The sequence below is a fragment of the Mixophyes fleayi genome, chromosome 2 (assembly GCF_038048845.1).
Source record: "Mixophyes fleayi isolate aMixFle1 chromosome 2, aMixFle1.hap1, whole genome shotgun sequence".
In the NCBI taxonomy this organism is placed as follows: Eukaryota; Metazoa; Chordata; class Amphibia; order Anura; family Limnodynastidae; genus Mixophyes; species Mixophyes fleayi.
The window spans coordinates 313,354,098-313,376,292 of record NC_134403.1 but is presented as its reverse complement, the minus strand read 5'-3'; the positions used below and the strand labels follow the sequence as shown (position 1 = coordinate 313,376,292).

At 44.4% G+C, this 22,195-nt stretch overlaps 3 non-coding genes across 3 annotated transcripts; all 3 read right to left on the bottom strand.

The window, feature by feature from the left end:
- Positions 1–10,185: 10,185 nt before the first annotated feature.
- LOC142141807 (U6 spliceosomal RNA) lies at positions 10,186–10,288 on the bottom strand. Its single transcript, XR_012688850.1, has one exon. It is a non-coding gene; the product is annotated as a U6 spliceosomal RNA (small nuclear RNA).
- Positions 10,289–10,461: 173 nt separating this feature from the next.
- LOC142141790 (U6 spliceosomal RNA) lies at positions 10,462–10,568 on the bottom strand. The gene has a single exon (XR_012688835.1). It is a non-coding gene; the product is annotated as a U6 spliceosomal RNA (small nuclear RNA).
- Positions 10,569–10,737: 169 nt separating this feature from the next.
- Positions 10,738–10,840, bottom strand: LOC142141831 (U6 spliceosomal RNA). The gene has a single exon (XR_012688870.1). It is a non-coding gene; the product is annotated as a U6 spliceosomal RNA (small nuclear RNA).
- Positions 10,841–22,195: the final 11,355 nt, after the last annotated feature.

The following is a 22,195-nucleotide window of genomic DNA, read 5'->3' as shown; positions in this document are numbered from 1 at the left end:
ATATCTGTATAGTCAATAAATATAGCCCAAATGTTTAATATCCCATTAGGGTTTTGTTGCACAGAGTCCAGAAGACAATCTTGTACTAACTCTAATATAATAGGTTACTCACAATTAAAACATGGGCTGTTAATCTGTGTCTTTTTGCAACACTCAGAAAAGATCACTTGAGTTCTACAATGTGTCCACAAGAGGGAGCTTCAAGAAAATTTTATTAGATGCAGTCATATTATATGTAGATTTTGCTGCAGTCCAAAAATCTGTGGTTGTTAATTTAGACTCCGTTCAATAATGCCCATAAAATATGATTACCTGGGTTCAGCACGGTGAGCATCGGGCTGACGGTGAGAAGAATGGAAAAACGGACCATTGTTAATAGGATCCACAAGCTGACCACATAAAGTAAAGGCTCACAGCACAGCATACATCCGGACAGAATCGAGGTAATTTTCTGTGACTCCAAATCACACTGTTCCACTCCCCTTGGTGCTGGGACACACTAGCCACCAAGTAAATAGTAAGTGGTCTTTCGAATGTTTGTTCTTACTGCTTCCTGACGCGTTTCTATCTGTGCTTTATGAATAAGTGAATTGCTCTGAGTGATCACATAAAAAAATATAAAGATTAACCCAGCGTGGTTGGTATCCCCAATAGGTGAATGGGAAAATATAAAAATAATACTTACATTTTCGCTTTAGCTCGCTATCTTCTTCTTTTTACTCCTTGTTATCCACTCGTAGCTCTCTCTCTATCTCTCTATCTATCTTAAATGAAAGATCTGTCTTGAAAGTTATTATTTCTGTCTGCAAATTATAATTTATGGACAGCTGGTATTGCCATGCTGTCATTTTTTTTGCTTTAAAAATTTAATTTTGCGTACAAATAATAAATATAACAGAATATTGCCACTTACAAAAGCATGCTTAGCTTTCATTAATATTATTACAGCATGTGAAGGGACTTCAAACACACTGCGATATTGGACAACTGTCCAATAATGATCCATCAAAATATATAAGCTCATTAATGGCATGTTGGTAAATGCAGTGGACAGATGACCGTTTTCAGCATATGTGTGTGACTGCCAACTGCACTAATGGGCTCTTATTCCGATGGAAGTCATCCAGTATCCTGATGTGTGGCCTAAATGTACAGTGCTCATGTTGCTTGACTCTATGACAGAGAGATATGATTGCAGCATCTGGAGACAAACCTGTCAGATGCCAATTGGGACTCTTGAAAAAATGCAGGCACACAATCATATTGGGTCCTCGTGTGGGCATATTAAAGATGGCCACACATGGGCTGATTCTGATGCTAGACTTCAGCACCAAGTGATAGACTCATCTAATTTGGACAAAAGTGGGTGGCCAAACACTTTTGTCTGACACTGGGGGCATTACTGTGGCATAATATGAATATAATATTAAATAACAGATTTTTGTCAGGTAAGGTATACTTTAACATTTCAAAACTCTTTCTTATAACAATCTAGTTTTGTGTATATATTTCACTGTTCCTATTTGAGTATTAAGTGCATAAAATATTAGAATACCTTTCGGTATATATTTTTGCACACTTTAAACGGTCATTAGGGCAGAGAACCGGTTGTTAATTTATTTGAATCCCACCACTGTGCTTGTATATATATGTGCGTGTGTGTGTGTGTGTATGTGTATATATATATATATATATATATATATATATATATATATATATATATTTTTATATATATATATTCTACAATGTATGTATGTATGATGCATTTGCAAATATGCGTAACAGAATTCTTTCAGTAAAGGGTTAACCACACCCCCACATTAGGTTGGCCACGCCCACTTGGCAAATGTCCCTCCCACTTAGATGGGGGGCGCTGGTGCCCTGTCTCGCCCGAGGGCACTAAAATGTCTAGTTACGGCACTGGTGTTTTGTTTTGAGCAGTGAAATGTCACCTTAACATTAAATTAAATTCCCAGACTTCCATTCAAAAACATTGAGAGCTCTCCCTCTATCCTTCTCCATATGGATATGAAATTGTGTGATATGGTGTGAGACTGCAGAGTATACAGCGGGTGAAATAAGTATTGAACACATCAACATTTTTCTCAGTAAATATATATTAAATGTGGCTATTGTAATGTAATTTACACTAAATGTCAACAACAACAACAACCCTTGCAATCTACACATGCAAAGAAATCATAAAATAAGTTTTGTGTAATAATGTGAAATGACACAGGGAAAAAATATTGGAAACACTTCCTGAAATGTATTTAATACTTTGTACAAAAGACTTTGTTGGTAATGACAGGTTCAAGACGCCTCCTGTATGGAGAAACTAGTCGCATGCATTGCTGGGGTGTGATTTTGCCTTATTCTTCAATGCAAACAGTCTTCAAATCTTGAAGGTTCCATGGCCTTCTTCTATGAACTCTGATCTTTAGTTATTTCCAGAGATTTTCAATTACATTCAAGTCAGGTGATTGGCTGGGCCATTTTAGCAGCTTTATTAACTTTCTCTGAAACCAATTGAGAGTGTCCTTGGCTGTGTGTTTGGGATCATTGTCTTGCTGAAATGTCCACCCTCGTTTCATCTTCAGCATCTTGGTAGATGGCAGCAGATTTTTATCAAGAATGTCTCGGTACATTTTTCCATTCATCCTTCCTTCAATGAATTGCAGTATGCCAGTACCGTGTGCAGAAAACAGCCCCACACCATGATGTTCCCACCTCCAAACTTCACTGTTGGCATGGTGTTTTTGGGGTGATGTGCAAGGCCGTTTCTCCTCCAAACATGGTGTGTATTATGGCATTCAAAGAGTTCAATTTTGCTCTCATCTGGCCACACTATATTCTCACAGTATTTCACAGGCTTGTCCAAATGTTGTGCAGCAAACTTTAAACAAGCTTCAACGTGTTTTTTCTTCAGCAAAGGAGTCTTGTGTGGTGAGCGTGCATACAGGCCATGGCGGTTGAGTGCATTACTTATTGTTTTCTTTGAAACAATTGTACTTGCTAATTCCAGGTCTTTTTGAAGCTCTCCACAAGTGGTCCTTTCTTCTTGGACAACTTTTCTGATAATTTTTTTCACTCCTCTGTCAGAAATCTTGCAAGGTGCATCTGGTCGTGGCCGATTTATGGTGACATGATGTTCTTTCCACTTCCGGATTATGGCCCCAACAGTGCTCACTGGAACATTCAGAAGTTTAGAGATCCTTCTGTAACCAATGCCATCAGTATGTTTTGCAACATTAAGGTAGCGAAGGTCTTGAGAGAGCTCTTTGCTTTTACCCATCATGAGATGTTTCTTGTGTGACACCTTCGTAGTGATACACCTTTTTATAGGCCATTAGTTGTGGCTGAACCAGTTGGCAGGATTGCTTTCTAATTACTGATAGATTTCAGCTGGTGTCTTGGCTTTCCATGCCTTTTTGCATCTCCTTTTCTTCATGTGTTCAATACCTTTTCCCTGTGTCATTTCACATTATTACACAAAACTTAAATTATGGACATCTATGGATTGATTTCTTTGCATATGTGGATTGCAAGGGTTGCTGCTGTCATTTGGTGTAAATTTCATTACAATAGCCACATTAAATATATGTTTACTGAGAAAAAAAGTTGATGTGTTCAATACTTGTTTCACCCGCTGTATATAATAGTCTGTGTGATGTCCTGCAGGAACTGCTTTATAACATATGTTATAATTTTTGGGCTAAGTACTGTTTGTGGTATATAATAGGGTGGGCAATGGGAAATGAGGAATTCTTAAAACTGTTATGGTAAAATTAGATAGCAGTAGATCCAGCTATTTCACACTATCATGTTGGTGTAGTGCATTTTTTTATGCATGCTTCTGGTTTCCAATAAGCTGCAGCCACAATCTCCTAGTGAGTTGCATTTACATTAAAATATATCCAAGCTGTTATGACTAAAGGACAGTGTAGAGGGAGTGAGTATCTCCTCAACTGCAGAGATGCTAGGCATGTTCTGATATTTTGGGGGTGAGAGTTCAAATATTTCTTCCTGGATCTCCTTTACTATCTAGTAGTGACTTATGTGTCTATAATGAGAGAATAGAGCTCTCTCCCTTGCCTCCCCCACTTACCTTCGTCCATATAGATAGGCAGGGGAGAGCTTGCACACTTGACTTCCCCCTGGCAACCGTAGAGTTCAGTTTGGAGTCCTCTGAGAGTGGAGTGTATCTGAGTGGGGAGCTGCTGTCTCTTTTAGTAGATGAATATGAGGACCCAGGACAGCTGTAGCGAAACACAGCTGTGCGGCTGCTGGCTGCTTTAGAAGTTACTTTAAGTAAACGCCGCGGCCGCCTTCAGCATTGAATTAAAGTATAAAGTTCAATGCCCAAAAAAACCTCAATGTTGCCCCCCAAGTCTCAGCGCTCTAGGCAGCTGCCTAAAGCTGCCTAATGGTAGCTCTGGGCCTATATACAATGCACAGACAGCAATGATCAATTGCATAATACATTAATAAACTAAACATAATCATACAAAGACGAGACATCTACTAAATAACAAATTACACACAGATTACTTGGCAATGCAGGTCAAGATATTACGGGACAGTGAGTAATGGTAATGTCCAACATGAAGTAGGCCTGTGCTTAAGAAAAAATGGCTAGGGAAGGAAGCCTAGAGGTACAGAGGGTGAATTAAGAAAATGAGGAAGGAGAGCCCTGCTCGTGAAAACTTACATCCTAAAGGGAAGGGAAAGACACAAATAGGATGACACTGAGTGGGGAAGTGGAGGTGATGCAGAAACAAAGGATTTAAGAGGAGGACAAAAGGAGTTAGTAGGAGGACTGATAGGCATGAATAAAGAAAAGAGTTTTAAGGGTATGCATGAAACCTTAGTAGAGGCTGATCTGATAGTGTGTGAGAGATTGTTCCATAGGTGAAGAGCAGCCCAGGCAAAGACCTGGAGGAAAGAGTGGGGAGCGGTATTCAGTGCAGTAGTTAAGTGGCGGTTGTTGGCAGAGCAGAGGAGTCAGGAAGGAGTGTTTTTATAGATGAACTTGGAAATATGTGGAGGGGAGTTTGTAGGTGAGGGTGAGAAGTTTAAATTTAACTGTGTAGGCCACGAGGAGCCAGTGTAGCGAGAGGGAGAGCAGATATAGAGCAGCAGGAGAGAAATAGAGGCAGGCAGCGGTATTGAGGATAGACTAAAGAGGGGCAAGGAGGGTTTGGTGGGCCAGAGAGTAAGAGTATTAGGAATTCACAGAAATACTAGTTGATGATGTAGTAAAAACATAATGGAGTTTATTGCAGTTCAGTGCATATAATGATGGTCCTAATACAAGCACACTGGATATTGCAGTAATCATGAGAAGCCAGGTGAAAACACAGACTCTGAGGTAGTGCAAGGTTGAGTCATAGTCAAAAAACAATGCCTGAAAATGATGTAATCTTTGTGGTATTTGTAACGGATTACTGGATACACTACTAACCTTGATTAGCGCTGGCTTACCTGAGGTGCGGAGTCTAATGATCTCCTCGGTATTCACCAAGAACCGCCGCAAGGCGGGATGGGCTTTGCTGCCAGGAGTCGCAGGTCGCGGTCCTCAGGTTTGCCTCAAGATGTAGTACAGCAGAATAGGAGCAGGATGAGAATAGTCGGACAGCCCTGGTTGGTACACAGGTAGGCAATGCAGACAGATTCGGGAGACAATCTTGGAGTCAATCAAACCGGGTCGGTGCACGGGTCACCAGAACAGATGCGAAGTCAGCTAGCCGAGATCGGTACACAGAGATGGCAGATAAACATATAGAGGAAGGAGCGTCAGACAATCCGGGTCAGGAGCACAGGCAATCAGGGAGGTCAGCAAGCCGGGTCGGTACACAGGGGCAACAGAATCCAGAAGGGTCAGCAAGCCGGGTCGGTACACAGGAGATCAATACACATAAGGAGCTGAAACCAGAAGGACACAGGAATCAGGAGCCAGGAACAGGTAAGTTGCTCTGACACTTCTAGAGTGTCACAGCGCTGTTTAAATAGGAAGTCCAGATTTGAATTCCCCGCCCAGGTCTGGCGGTCATGTGACCGCCGAACCCGGAAGTGCGGCGGGGGAGCGAGGAAAGGTAAGTATCGTTACAGTACCCCCTACCTTAAAGGTGGACTCCGGACACCTACACAGGTTTACAGGGAAATTTCTTATGAAAAAGTTTGAGTAGACGGGGGGCATGAAGATCAGCCGCTCTTACCCAGGAGCGTTCCTCAAGGGTATATCCTTTCCAGTCTACCAAGAACTGTACGGAACCTCTGACTTTACGAGAGTCTAGGATTTGTTTCACCTCATATTCACCCTTATTCTGAATAATAACAGGAGGAGGAACTCTGGTAGGAGTGGAAAATTCGTTATTAACCACTGGTTTCAGCAAGGAAACATGAAAAACATCTGGAATAGGAAGAGAACGTGGTAATTTTAGTCTGAAGGCTACTGGATTGATGATCTCGGAAATGGAAAAAGGACCAATGAACCTGGGAGCAAACTTTTTGCTGGGAACCTTTAAACGAATGTTCTGTGTAGACAGCCATACTTTGTCCCCGATGGAGAAATTAGGACCAGCTCTTCTCCTTTTATCATAGGCCTGTTTAGAGCGAGTGATGGCCTTTCTAAGGCTTAATTTGGTTTGTTCCCAGATGTGGGAAAACTTGCGAAATAATATGTCCACTGCTGGAACCTCGGTAGAAGAAATCTGGGAAAAGGTGGGTAATCTAGGATGACAGCCATAGAGAACAAAAAAAAGGAGAGTTGGAGATAGCCTCGTGGAAATGGTTATTGTGGGCAAACTCAGCCCATGGAAGGAGATCCACCCAGTTGTCTTGATTGGCAGAGCTGAATATTCTCAAGAATTTCTCCAGCTCCTGGTTAGTTCTCTCTGTGAGGCCGTTAGACTTGGGATGATATGCGGAGGAAAAATCGAGTTTGATTCCAGACTTGTGACAAAAGGATCTCCAAAACTTGGATATAAACTGAAAACCATGGTCTGAGACAATGTGATGAGGACAACCGTGAAGACGGAATATCTCCTTAATAAAAATATCAGCCAAAGAGTAGGAAGAAGGAAGACCTTTCAGTGGAATGAAATGAGCGGTTTTGGAAAAACGGTCTGTGACCACTAGGATTACTGTACAAGACTTGGAGGAAGGTAGGTCCATAATGAAATCCATGGAGATTTGTGACCACGGGTATTCAGGAACTAGCAGTGGAAGCAAATGGCCATAAGGTCTCCTCCTAGGAGTTTTGTGTTGGGCACATAAGGAACAAGAAGGCACGAACCTCCTTACATCCTCTTGTAAGGAAGGCCACCAGTAGTTGCGAGATAGCAACGCCAAAGTCTTGCGAATGCCAGCGTGACCCGAGAAGAGGGAATGATGAGCCCATCGTAACAGTTTGATGCGGAGAGGAGCAGAAATGAAGGTCTTGTCTGGGGGACAGCTTCTCTTGAGATGTGTTGCTGCCAAAATTCAGCTAGGGTCCAGAATAAATTTATTCTCCTCCAATGGTTCCGAGTCAGCAGGATCAAATGAGCGGGAAAGAGCCTCCGCCTTAATATTCTTAGATCCAGAACGGAAAGAGATGTTGAAATCAAATCGGGAGAAGAATAAGGACCATCTTGCCTGCCGAGGATTTAGACAGCGAGCAGTACGCAAATATAGCAAGTTCTTGTGATCGGTTTATATAGTAATGGGAAACTGAGCACCTTCTAGGAGATGTCTCCATTCAAAAAGAGCCAATTTAATGGCCAGGAGCTCCTTATTCCCAATGCCGTAGTTCCTCTCAGCAGGTAGGAGGCGACGGGAAAAGAAACCACATGGACGTAGTTTACCCATAGAAAATTTGTTTAGAGAGAACTGCTCCTGTACCTATGGAGGATGCGTCCACCTCCAGAATGAAAGGACGGGAACAGTCAGGTTGTTGGAGGATGGGAGCCGAGGAAAAGAGAGATTTTAAGGTAGCAGAGGCCTGAGTAGCTTCCACAGACCATACTTTGGCATTTGCAGACTTCCGGGTCAGGGCGGTGATAGGAGCCACAAGAGTAGAGTATCCTTTAATAAACTGGCGGTAATAATTGGAAAAGCCTAGGAACCGTTGTGTAGCCTTCAGACCAGAGGGTTGAGGCCAATCTAGAATGGCCTTTAACTTGGTGGGGTCCATTTGCAATCCTGTGCCAGAAATGATGTAACCTAAGAAAGGAACCTGTCTTTGTTCAAAGGTACATTTTTCTAGTTTGCAGTATAAATGGTTTTCCCTGATCCGAGACAGGACTTCCAGGACATGTTTGCAATGCGATACCAAATCTTGGGAGAAGATGAGGATATCATCTAGGTAGATGACCCTAAACTGATACAACAGGTCTTGAAAGAGTTCATTCATAAAACCTTGAAACACAGCAGGAGCATTGCACAACCCAAAGGGCATGACTAAATATTCAAAGTGACCGTCCCGGGTGTTGAAGGCAGTCTTCCACTCATCTCCCTCCTTAATACACACCAGGTTATAGGCTCCTCTGAGGTCCAATTTCGAGAAGATGGTAGCCCCCTTAATCCGATCAAACAATTCAGAGATTAATGGTAAGGGGTACCGATTCTTTACGGTGATGGCATTTAGACCTCGGTAGTCGATACAGGGGCGGAGGCCCCCGTCTTTCTTTTTCACAAAAAAGAAGCCTGCCCCAGCAGGGGAAGAAGATTTTCGGATGAAGCCCTTTCTCAGAGTATCGTGGACATAGTCCTCCATAGCCTTGGACTCGGGTACGGAGAGAGGGTACACTCGGCCTCGAGGTACTGGTTTACCAGGAATCAAGTCGATGCTACAATCCCAAATTCTATGTGGAGGGAGTTTCGTAGCTTCTTGTTCACAAAAGACATCGGCAAAGATTTGATAGGGCTCAGGAAGAAGGGCCAAGGGTAATCTCTTGTGGCATTTGGAATCTCCTCGAGGAACCACCTTAGAAAGGCAATGAGAAAAACAATGTTATCCCGAAGATAAGATATGGCCAGATTGCCAGTCAATATTCGGGGAATGGAGACGAAGCCACGGTAGTCCAAGGATGACTGGATTGGTAGATTTGTGAATCACAAAGAAGGAGATACTCTCCTGTTGGAGTGCTCCAATCTGAAGAAGAAGAGGAGTGGTGCGTACAAGGATGGATCCTTCAGGAATTCTTCCCCCATCGATGGCTAAAAGGGAGATAGGTTGTTTCAATGCTTGCGTGGGAATGGAGAATTGCCTTACCAAGGCGGCAGAAATGAAGTTCCCTGCAGCCCCGGAGTCTAGGAGGGCTGACTGAGAAAAGGTATGATGTCCTGACTGTAATGAAATAGGGATGGTGAGACAATCATTATTATAATGGATTGAGGGAGACTAAGAAAGGAGGCCCAACGATACTGCTCCCGGACACGTCAGGCCTTGTCGTTTCCCAGACGTTTGGAACAAGAGTTCAGAAGTTGACCGCTCGCTCCACAATATAAACATAACTTATTACGAAATCTCCTCTCTCTCTCTTCGGCCGATAGGCGGATCCTTCCCAATTGCATTGGTTCCTCAGGCGGAAGAACAGGTGTTTGGAAGTTAGGAGCTAAACGGATCATACTGCGTCGAGACTGTTCCTTCTCAGAATTACGCTCCTTGAAACATAGGTCAATCTTAACGCGGAGGGAGATGAGATCATCCAAAGATGCAGGGAGTTCTTGAGACACCAGCTCGTCTTTGATCCGATCCGAAAGACCCTGCCAGAATGTAGCCACAAGAGCCTCATTGTTCCAATGGAGTTCTGAGGCCATGGTTCTGAAATGTACAGCATACTGACCCACGGTCTGGTTCCCTTGGCGGAGACGCAACAACCCAGCAGCGGCATTGGAGACCCTTCCTGGCTCGTCAAAAACCTTTCTAAAAGAGGACAAGAAGGTGGAGAAATTAGGCAGGGAGTGTCCGAGATTAAAATGGCTCCTCTCTCCCGACAGAACAGGGAAGATGACAACATAGTTTTCTCAGGGTAAGTGGAAGCACAGAGTCAACCGGAAAGAGATGCCTCATTTGTCCTCTCTGACTGTGTGATGCAAGGGTTGTCCGATTCGGCCTTTCCTTTGGAGTTTCGCGCCCCACCATCTACAGGTATGCTGTTGCCTTGTGAAGGATTTCCTTTCGGCCCGTCGCAGGTTGGCTAAAATATGGAACGCTTCACGAATTTGCGTGTCATCCTTGCGCAGGGGCCATGCTAATCTTCTCTGTATCGTTCCAATTTTAGTATATGTGCTGCCGAAGCAAGCAGACTCAAGCAGCTAAGCCCCAAGGTTTATATATCCCGCCATGTGCCTCCCCATTGAACTTAGGAAGAGTGAAAGCTTAACTCCCATTGGGTGTAAAACCCTTTAGAACACTGAACAATGCAAATGCTGTTGCCTTGTGAAGGATTTCCTTTTGGCCCGTCGCAGGTTGGGTAAAATATGGACCGCTTCACGAATTTGCGTGTCATCCTTGCACAGGGGCCATGCTAATCTTCTCTGTATCGTTCCAATTTTAGTATATGTGCTGCCGAAGCAAGCACACTCAAACAGCAAAGCCCCAAGGTTTATATATCCTGCCATGTGCCTCCCCATTGAACTTAGGGAGAGTGAAAGCTTAACTCCCATTGGGTGTAGAACCCTTTAGAACACTGAACAATGCAAATGCTGTTGCCTTGTAAAGGATTTCCTTTCGGCCCGTCGCAGGTTGGCTAAAATATGGAACGCTTCACGAATTTGCGTGTCATCCTTGCGCAGGAGCCATGCTAATCTTCTCTGTATCGTTTTGTTATGTGCGTATTGTCGCTAACCAATAACGATTGTCGAACCTCGATTTGTGTTTCCAACGCACAAAGATTTATTCGCAATAAGTAGAATAATATGCTTAAGCGAAGTAATAGTAAATACAGCCGTTACTTATCGCAGGCGCTCTGGATCCAGTGCAGTCATTCAATCCTGAAGTCTGGGGACAAGATGTCTGCACACTGGATCACAAGCTGCTGCTTATATACAGAATCAAATACAGTAATACAATGAAGATGGTATAGCTTGCATCTATTGGTCCAGGTCTCAGGAATGTCCAAGGGGTTGTCAATCATTGGCTGGTTCATCCTAAGGAATCCAAAGGAGGGGGTCATCTCTGCAGGGGGTATGCTCTGCTCTTCCCGCCAAGATTCCTTAGTCTTAAGTAGTTCATAATTCCCTATCATTTATAACTTGTGTATGCACTCTACGATTCCCTCGCAGAGTGAACCAAACAGTAGGATATGTAACAAGGTTCATTATGATACCACTCATGATGTGATTCCTTCAACCGGTTCCGTGTATTTCACTAATATGCATGTAACTCTGACAGGGCCGGACTGGGACTAAAATTCAGCCCTGGCATTTCAAAACACACAGGCCCACCTGCTGTGGGCTCCATGCGCAATATTGTTGCACGATGAAGTGGCGTTGCTGGTGCAGTCCAACATGTTAAGCAGCAGCACAAACTTGTGTATCACACTTTGTCTTCTGCCCAGCCTGATCTATTCCCTTGTTGTGCAAATCAGTTTGCTTGAATTACAGAAGCATACTGTGTGCGAAAACATAAAACGACTACAGAAAACCCAGGGCCTGATTAAGGGTTTCGGTCACCGTAGGCAAATACACCAACAGCACCTCCCTACCCCTGCCCCCCCCAATGTATAGGAATACTCTGAAATATTCTCCAGCATTCAAATTTAGATTGATTGCGCTGTTATCTCTTACCTGTTCTTGCTCATCTCTCTTGCTGCTTTGTTGTCTTCTCGCTGGCTTCTGGAAATTTGGAGTCCTGTATTGAAAATGCAAAAATTTTACTGTATTGCAAAATGTTAACAAACCCTGAATGATTAGGCTCTTTAATTAAAAAAAACAAAACACTCCATTATGGACAGATAACACTACCCCATTGTACAGGCATATATAAGTAATATCTGAACATCAATAAAATATTTACCTCTACCAGCCCCATCTTACTGGTAATTAATATTCTAGTGATAGCTGAGACTAGAGAGCAGCCATGTAACTGCCACGCAAAAAAAGTTATCATGCCCCCCAAAGCTGCTCTATTTGTTAAATACCACGCAAGACATTTCATTAACCCTGTAGGCATTTTCAGCCCCTCTTACCCCCCCTGCAGACATTTTCAGCCCCTCCCCCGCAGACATTTTCAGCCCCTTTTTTTGGGTCCTTTTCCCCACACCTGCACACATTTTTGGGTTATTTTCCCCACACATGCACACATTTTTGGGTCCTCTCCCCCCCCCCCTGCACTAATTTTTGGGTCCTTTTCCCCACACATGCACACATTTTTGGGTCCTCTCCCCCCCCCCCCCACACATTTTTTGGTCCTTTTCCCCACACCTGCACACATTTTTGGGTCCTTTTCCCCACACCTGCGCACATTTTTGGGTCCTCTTCTCCCCGCCCCCTGCACACAGTTTTGGGTCCTCTTCTCCCCCTGCACACAGTTTTGGGTCCTCTTCTCCCCCTCCACACAGTTTTGGGTCCTCTTCTCCCCCTCCCCCTGCGCACATTTTTGGGTCCTCTTCTCCCCCCCCCCCCTGCACACAGTTTTGGGTCCTCTTCTCCCCTCCCCCTGCACACAGGTTTGGGTCCCCTTCTCCCCCCCCCCCTGCACACAGTTTTGGGTCCTCTTCTCCCCCTCCCCCTGCACACAGTTTTGGGTCCTCTTCTCCCCCTCCCCCTGCACACAGTTTTGGGTCCTCTTCTCCCCCTCCCCCTGCACACAGTTTTGGGTCCTCTTCTCCCCCTCCCCCTGCACACAGTTTTGGGTCCTCTTCTCCCCCTCCCCCTGCACACAGTTTTGGGTCCTCTTCTCCCCCTCCCCCTGCACACAGTTTTGGGTCCTCTTCTCCCCCCCATCACACAGTTTTGGGACCTCTTCTCCCCCCCCCACTGCACACAGTTTTGGGTCCTCTTCTCCCCTCCCCCCCACTGCACACAGTTTTGGGTCCTCTTCTCCCCCCCTCCCCCTGCACACAGTTTTGGGTCCTCTTCTCCCCCTCCCCCTGCACACAGTTTTGGGTCCTCTTCTCCCCCCCATCACACAGTTTTGGGACCTCTTCTCCCCCCCCCCCCACTGCACACAGTTTTGGGTCCTCTTCTCCCCCCCCTGCACACAGTTTTGGGTCCTCTTCTCCCCCCCTGCACACAGTTTTGGGTCCTCTCCCCCCCCATCCTGCACACATTGTCGGGTGCTCTTCCTCTCCCCCCCAGCACCATTTTCCCTGAGAAAATAAAAAATACACTTACCTCAGCAGCCTCCGGGAATCCACTGTGCGCCCTCTACAGCCAGTCTTACGCGGCCGCGCGATGTGACGTCACGCGCGGGCGTGTAGGACTGGCTGTAGAGGGCGCACAGTGGATTCTTGAAATCTGCTTATGGTAAGTGTATTTTTTTATTACAGCGCGGGAGCCGGGCCAGCCCACTGAGCCGTCATGACGTGTGACATCATGACGGCTCCACCGGGGCTAAAAAAAATTATTTAATATAATTTAATAGGGGGATCGCAGGGAGCCGGACCGGCCCACACTGCCATCGGCCCTTCTGGCATTTGCCAGAAGTGCCAGATGGCCAGTCCGGCCCTGAACTCTGATATAACATATAAATACTACTATATTTCGACATAACTGACTATGTGTTGCAACTACCATTAATGTGTACTATTTTATAAGTATGCGTGTTTGTGCGAATGTATGGTAAAAGACCAATTACTGTTGCTGCCACGTGTAGTGGATGCGTACGCCCTTTCACGCCGCAGTGTGCCCTGGTACGTCATAGCGTACCGTACGCATCTATTTAGACAAAGACAACCAAGTTCGCTAGACTTTAATTGAAATGACTTTATCGAATTTGCTGACTTCGACAGTTCCACCCTTTAATAGTGTACTAAACTATCACCCAATCACGTTTCAAGTTCAGGTTTATACAATGCTTCTTCACAGACCATGATCTCGGTATCTGGTAATACCCTTTCAGTCTCTTTCTCAGTGTTACTCCTATGAGACCGTTTTCCACACTTCAACACAGTAGGAACACATTTGACAACTAAAGCAATTGCTAAGATGATACCCAGTATAAGGAGAATGAGCTTACCTACACTAGCAACCATTTCCTGTACCCACTCCCCCAGACCGGAGAACCATTTCACAGGGTTCAACCATGAGAACCAACCCGTCACCTTTTCCCCAACCTCATATAACGAAGAATTATGGCTCTTTCGAAATTCCCATTTCAGCTGCAAAATTTCATCCATCTTCAGGTCTATAACCTCTTTAGGGTCATCCGTATTATTAGTAATGTACGTGCAACATTTGACACCGAACTGGGTGGCCAGTGTCACACAGTACCCACCAGTAATAGAGGTGAGATAATTTAGTACCAGTCTATGTTGCACCAACTCCTTCTTGTACCCTTGTAGCTCCCTTCCAGTATACCTGAAAGTGTCATCATACATCTCAGTGATATTATCTATTAATTTGGCTAGGTCTTGGATATATTTAAAGTTTAATGTTCCCCGAGCGGTCCTGGCGAGTTCTAGAGCAACCATAACTTGGAAACCAGCAGTTTCACTAATCAATTTTGTAGCTATGGGTTCCTCACCAGGAATCATATTTCTCTTGCCACGGTGTTCATACTGTGTGTGTATGTATGGTGGTGATGTAGTCTTGTGAATACCAACCATTTCTTCATGAGTAATAGTCATGATTTCAGGAACCAGTTTAGCTAAGAAACACAAGCCCTTGGAACTCGGAGTCACCCAGGAATAAGCTTTCCTCCCACAAACAAAATACACATCATCAGGGAGAACATAAGGAGCAATATGCCCATGAATTATATCACACAGAGTTTTGATAAAACTACCCATGCCCAGTGTCTCCATTTGTTCTAGACACGTGTCAGCATTAATGACATTTTTACATTTATCTGTAGAGACTTTTCCAATGGATACCTTCTTATGTTTGGTTATACGCCCTAATCTGTGACTTCCATCAACATTCCTGCCTAGTAGTGACCTTGTGAGTCTCCCTCTAAAATGAGTGTGGCGAGCCATTGTCTGATCTGATAGGTCAGCCTCCCAATTCTCCAGGCGCTTTCATGAGATATGTTTAGGCACAGCAAAGATCTGCCTATGGAGTATTGTCGAAGCGTCAGACTAGGGGACCTAGTGTTATTGTACCTCCCGTCTATGGGCCTGCCACCCCTCAATTCGAGTACTTCAGATATGTTTAGAGGGAATGGCACTAGTCCTATATTATGCTGCCCTTGAGGCACGTGAGAGCACACCCAACACTCGGTTTGGTCTAGCACCTTACCCACCAGGGAGTGATAATCCTCCAAAGGATGCCCGCCTATATTCAGAGTACTGGGGGACTGGCATCGTTGGATGCATCTCTCTTCAACTAGGGAGTCGCAGAACTTGCAGATACAATACTCATCAGACAATAGCCCCTCACACTGCCTCCGAGTTCCTGAGCTAGCAGACCTTTTCATAACCCCTGGACCAAGTTTGATAATGGGCTGCTCAGGATATCCTATTAACTTTTCTTCTGCCTCCATATCATCCGTATCACTCCCAGAACTCTCCTCCGTCCTCCATCCTCCTTCACAAAAATAGAATGTCCTAGAAAGAGTAAAAACAAGGAAAATCCTGGAACAAAAGAAAAACAAAAACCGCCACTCCATCGCTGGAAAGATAGTTCTGAGGCAACGTCTCTGGTTCAGGTGTCTCGACTGCAGGCTTTGGGTCTCCCGGAACACGCTCACAAGTGACAGCTCTGTGTCGTCGGTCTTAGTTTTATCTTGCACTTTCTCCGGATTATGGACTCTCCTGCAGTGGGTGGAATGGACCCAAGTGTCTCTCTCTGCGACCTTCAGTGATGTAGTACTGGTCAGCAGCACTTGGTACGGGCCTTCCCAACGGTCTGTTAAACAACCTGAACGTAAGAAATTGCGGATCATAACATAGTCTCCAGGTTCAACATCATGACAGTTCGTTTCTGGCATACCAGGTGACAGCATTTTTAGTTTTTGTTGTTGTTTTAGCTGTCTACTCATTCTTATAAGATATTGTACAGTCACTTCATTATTACACTTCAAGTCGTCTTGTAGACTCACGATCAAATGAGGTTGTCGTCCGAACAGTATCTCAAAGGGGGACAGATTAAGAGGAGGTCTAGGAGTGGTTCGAATGCTATGGAGGACCAATGGCAAAGCCTCAGGCCATGCCAACCCAGTTTCAGCCATTATCTTACCCAGCTTGTTCTTTATAGTACCGTTTACTCTCTCCACCTTACCACTGGCTTGTGGTCGGTAAGGGATGTGAAGTCTGCTACTGATTCCCATGAGTTTACACATATTTTGGAAGATATCACCAGTAAAATGGGTACCCCTATCACTTTCAATGATTCTAGGGATACCGAACCTACACACAAAGTCTTGTACAATTTTCTTTGCAGTGAACACAGCAGTATTAGTGGCTGCCGGATATGCTTCTACCCAACTGGAAAACACATCAATACACACTAACACATACTTTAGATTCCTGCACGGTGGTAATTGGATATAGTCAATTTGTATTACCTGGAAAGGTCCGTCTGTAGGAGGGATGTGGGATGGCTCAGTTGGAATAGTTTTCCCAACATTTTTCCTCAAACAAGTAAGACATGACATTGCTTTCTTACCAGCCTGAGAGGAAAATCCGGGAGAACACCAGTATGCTCTCACCAGTTTGCACATACCTTCTTTACCCAGGTGAGTCAGGCCGTGTGCTGCTTCAGCCAGGCTTGGATAGTATGTTCGGGGAGCTACAGGCTTACCTTGTCCATCCCTTCAGAGTCCTGAGGACTCGACCACATCCCTTCGCCTTCCAGACCGCCTTTTCCTGCAGGGAACACAAATCTTGCATTTCAATTAATTTCTGCATGTCTAATGTCTGAAAAACCATCATAGTCTCGGTCGATACAGTCATAGGTTGCCCTGCTGCCCATTTAGCAGCTTCTTCTGCCCTGTTGTTGCCCAATGACACTGGGTCTTCTTCAAAGGTATGGGCTTTGCACTTTATGACGGCTACTGTTCTGGGTAACTGTATCGCTGTCAGAAGTCCTTTTATGTGTTGTGAGTGTGCCACTGGTGTACCTGCTGCTGTCGTAAAGTTTCTAAGACGCCAAAGGGCCCCAAAATCGTGCACTACCCCGAAGGCGTACCTAGAGTCAGTATATATATTGGCTGATTTACCCTCTGCCAATTCACACGCTCTCCTTAGTGCTACTAGTTCCGCCACCTGGGCTGAGTGAGGTGGACCAAGGGGTTCAGCTTCTACCACATCCTGATCGTCTACAACAGCGTAACCAGTACATAGCTCTCCTGTCTCTGTCTGTCTATGGCAACTTCTGTCTGTATAAAACGTAAAATCTACATTTTCTAAGGGGTGTCACGTATGTTGGACCTTGCAGTAAAGGTCTGATTCAGGTGTTCCATACAATCATGCGTGTCAGTATTCTTGCCTAACTCATCATCAACCAGGGTCTCCTCACCTCCCACCCTTTGTGTCTCTAGAGACACATATGGAAGGTATGTAGCTGGATTTAAGGTGCTACATCGTTTGATGGTGATGTTTGAGGGTGCCATCAGGGCTAGTTCCCACTTTGTGAATCTAGCTGAAGAAACATGTCTGGTTATGGCTGAATTTAACAGAGCTGATACAGCATGGGGTGTATAGATAGTTGAATTATGTCCTAATACTACGTCCTCGCTCTTACTCACCAGAAGAGCCGTTGCTGCTACACTTCTGAGACATGTTGGGAGTGATCTTGCCACATTGTCTAATTGTGCACTGTAGTATGCTACCGGTCTGCTAGCGTCACCATGTTTCTGTGCGAGGACACCTGCTGCACAACCATCAGCTTCTGTACAAAATAGCTCAAAAGGCTTTTCATAATCAGGTATTCCCAATGCAGGTGCTCTCGTCAGACTATCTTTAAGATTAAAGAACCCTTGCTCTGACTCTTCTGTGTGTACAACACGTTCTGGTTTTGAGGAAGAGACTAGCTCCTGCAATGGTAATGCCAGAATAGAAAAACCTGGGATCCAGGATCTACAGTATCCACACATCCCTAAGAAAGTACGAATCTGCTTCTGGCTCTGCGGCAGAGTCATGTGTTGTATGGCTTCAATTCTGTCGGTTGTCAGGTGTCTTAGCCCCTTAGTGAGGCAGTGTCCTAAATATTTGACCTTAGTCTGACATGGCTGTAATTTATCCTTTGCCACCTTGTGCCCTGTTTGTGAAAGATGAAGCAACAACAATTTAGTATCATGTAAACATGACATAAAAGAATCAGAGCACAACAACAAATCGTCCACATATTGAATTAGAACAGACCCATTGTGGGGTTGAAAGGATTGCAAACAGTCATGTAAGGCTTGGGAGAAAATACTGGGACTGTCAATGAACCCCTGGGGTAGTCTGGTCCATGTGTATTGCACTCCCCTGTAGGAGAATGCAAAAAGGTATTGGCAGTCAGGGTGAAGAGGGACTGAGAAGAAAGCAGAACATAGATCAATGACATTAAAATGACTGGCAGACGGTGGAATCTGCATGAGGATGACAGCTGGATTCGGCACTACGGGGAATTGGCTCTCAACAACTTTATTAATTCCCCTTAAGTCCTGGACTAATCTATAGCCCCTCCCCCCATTCTTCTTCACAGGGAAAATGGGACTATTTGCTGCACTGGCTGTACGAATTAAAATCCCTTGTTGTAACAGCCTCTCAATAACAGGATATACCCCTAGTTCCACCTCCGGTTTTAATGGATTCTGTGGGATTTTTGGAGCTATCCTACCACATTTTAGATTGACCATGACAGGGGCTACATTTGCCATCAGTCCAGTGTCCTGTCCATCTCTGGTCCATAGGGAACCTGGTATTTCCAGCAACATCCCCTTTACTTGAGATGGACTGTGTTCTATAACAGAGTGTAACATTAACCTTTGAGGGGTGTCCAATATATCCTGTACCTCATGTGCGACCTTCTCGGGTATATCTAGGAACACACCATCTGAAGTACAGTATATGACACATCCCATTTTACATAGCAAGTCTCTCCCTAGCAAGTTAGTAGGAGCCGCTGCAGCCAAGAGAAACGAAAGCTTAGTATGCAGAGGCCCGATAGTAACTTCAGCGGTTTTAGTTAGAGGATAATGTAACACTTTTCCCGTTACCCCCATAGCTGGAATGGTTTTACTGGTCACCTGTAGATTGAAAGGAGAGGTTATAACAGATTGGGCCGCCCCTGTATCTACAAGAAAGGTTTGTTTCCTACCAGCTATGTCAACTATCATTGTTGGTTCTTCACTCTGACTCTCAGTTAACCTCACTGGCTGTAGACTACAGATATGACCTGACCCCTAGCGCTGACTATTGATTTCCCGCGCAGCATTTGCTGCTGTAATATGCGCGGGTAGATGTTAGTCTTCTAGTCTATGTGAATCCCTCCTTGGAGGATATCTATGTGACCCTCCCCTCTGTGTATTGAGTCCTTCCTTTTTACAATCTCTCATGTAATGTCCTTCCTCGTTACAGTTGAAACACCTGATCACTTTAGGTTTCTTGTTATATGGGTTGTATGCTGGTGGTCGTGTATGCACCCCTTCTAGAGCCTGTATACTTACCGTCATTAACCTATCACTTTTCTCTTCCCTTTTTCTAAAAAGGTTTTTGTCATGCTCCACAGCAGACTCCCTAAGAGAATCTACCGTGACGCCTCTCCAATTAGGTAATGTGGTTTGTACTCTCGTCTTTAAATTTTCTCTAAGGCCATCCACAGCTACCTCTCTGTGATGTGGGTCCTCACTTATGTTGGATATCCCAGTAAACCGTGTTATCGCTGCTATAGCTCTAGTGAAGTAATCTGCTGCTGTTTCACTATCCTTTTGTTTAATGGTATAAATCTTACTCCAATTTACTACTACTGGAAAATAGATGGCTAAGTGTTTGATAATTTGTTCTATATTCTTTTGGTTAATCTCATCAGTCAAGGTGTCATCTTCCTCCAACAAACAATCTTCAATGAACTTTTGTATGTTAGTATTGGGAGGAAGACACGCCATGCCTACTTCCGGTTTGCATTCGCTGCTCTGCCACGTGTTACCTTCCATTTGCCACAATTTTAAACAATCATTATGTCTATTTCTCTTTTTCGTTGACTTGATCAACCATACTTTATCTTTTACAGTATTAAGTACCTCTGCATTAAAACTTCCTATTGTTGGGAAAGGCCTATCACAATCTTTGGTCATCTTGACCCACGTTTCACAATACACAGTTGCGTATGCACCATATTTCTTACACATGAGAAACCTCGCTGAACCAATAGGGCCTTCCTTTGGCAGTACACTGACCATCTCTAGCGTATGCTTAGCACCCATGTTGAACAATATACCTTCTACCCGGAACACAGACACACCGCAATGCTCTGTTCCTTCCGGCTAACAATTCCAACTCTGTTGCTATAATCACAGCTAGAGATCTCTAATGCTCGGTGAACGTATTTCCTTTAGCCGCGTTCACTCGCTTTTCTCGCACCAGGCGAGGATCCCTAATACAGAAATATCACTGTGGGCCCCAAGGGCTATCAGCTCCTCGATACCCTGGCTCAACCACAAAAATCTGTTGAGTTTATTATAACTGAGAGAACAAAGTCGATACAATCAACCAGCCTTTCCAATATAATTCCTCCTAGCTGCTTCACCAATTCGCACTAAAGATGCGGTTAGATCGCACTGCCTACCAATACTAATTATTAGCAAACCTTGCGATCTATTGGTAGCGCTTTGCGAAAACCCGGTTTTCACATTCGGTATACCTGCCCTGTATACCGTCCTTCAGTTGGGCAATCCGCCTCGTCAGACAGCAACTGAGCACAATGAATAATGAACAGTGTATCTACGTTACAACATCACACACTATAAACCCTTTTCTGCGCAGAAAATCAAAAGTTCCCAACAACAGTAATAATATCTCAGAGGCTTTCACAAGTAATTATACTATACATGTAAAAACACTATCAAAACGATTGTTTAACCACGTGGCAAATCTACCGGAAGTTCGCGTACGCACAGCAGGAAATACACATACGCTAAGCAATGCAATACAGTTAAAACGCACAATGACAGAAAAAAGAAACAGTTTTCTCTTTTGTCCCTAGGTTCTAGTTAGCGTGCCCTAGATAATGCAAAAGGGACATTCGGTTTCACAACACAGAGTAAAATTCAGGTTTTGAACACAATGCGTTCTTACCCGTTTATGATGCGTCTCCACCCTTTGTTGAGGAACCGAAACCCGTTGGTCTTGCGTATCATCGGCAACGAAACCTCCAAAGCTCACGAGCCCCCAAAATTGTTATGTGCGTATTGTCGCTAACCAATAACGATTGTCGAACCTCGATTTGTGTTTCCAACGCACAAAGATTTATTCGCAATAAGTAGAATAATATGCTCAAGCGAAGTAATAGTAAATACAGCCGTTACTTATCGCAGGCGTTCTGGATCCAGTGCAGTCATTCAATCCTGAAGTCTGGGGACAAGATGTCTGCACACTGGATCACAAGCTGCTGCTTATATACACAATCAAATACAGTAATACAATGAAGATGGTATAGCTTGCATCTATTGGTCCAGGTCTCAGGAATGTCCAAGGGGTTGTCAATCATTGGCTGGTTCATCCTAAGGAATCCAAAGGAGGGGGTCATCTCTGCAGGGGGTATGCTCTGCTCTTCCCGCCAAGATTCCTTAGGGAATTATGAACTACTTAAGACTATCATTCATAACTTGTGTATGCACTCTACGATTCCCTCGCAGAGTGAACCAAACAGTAGGATATGTAACAAGGTTCATTATGATACCACTCATGATGTGATTCCTTCAACCCGTTCCGTGTATTTCACTAATATGCATGTAACTCTGATATAACATATAAATACTACTATATTTCGACATAACTGACTATGTGTTGCAACTACCATTAATGTGTACTATTTTATAAGTATGCGTGTTTGTGCGAATGTATGGTAAAAGACCAATTACTGTTGCTGCCACGTGTAGTGGATGCGTACGCCCTTTCAC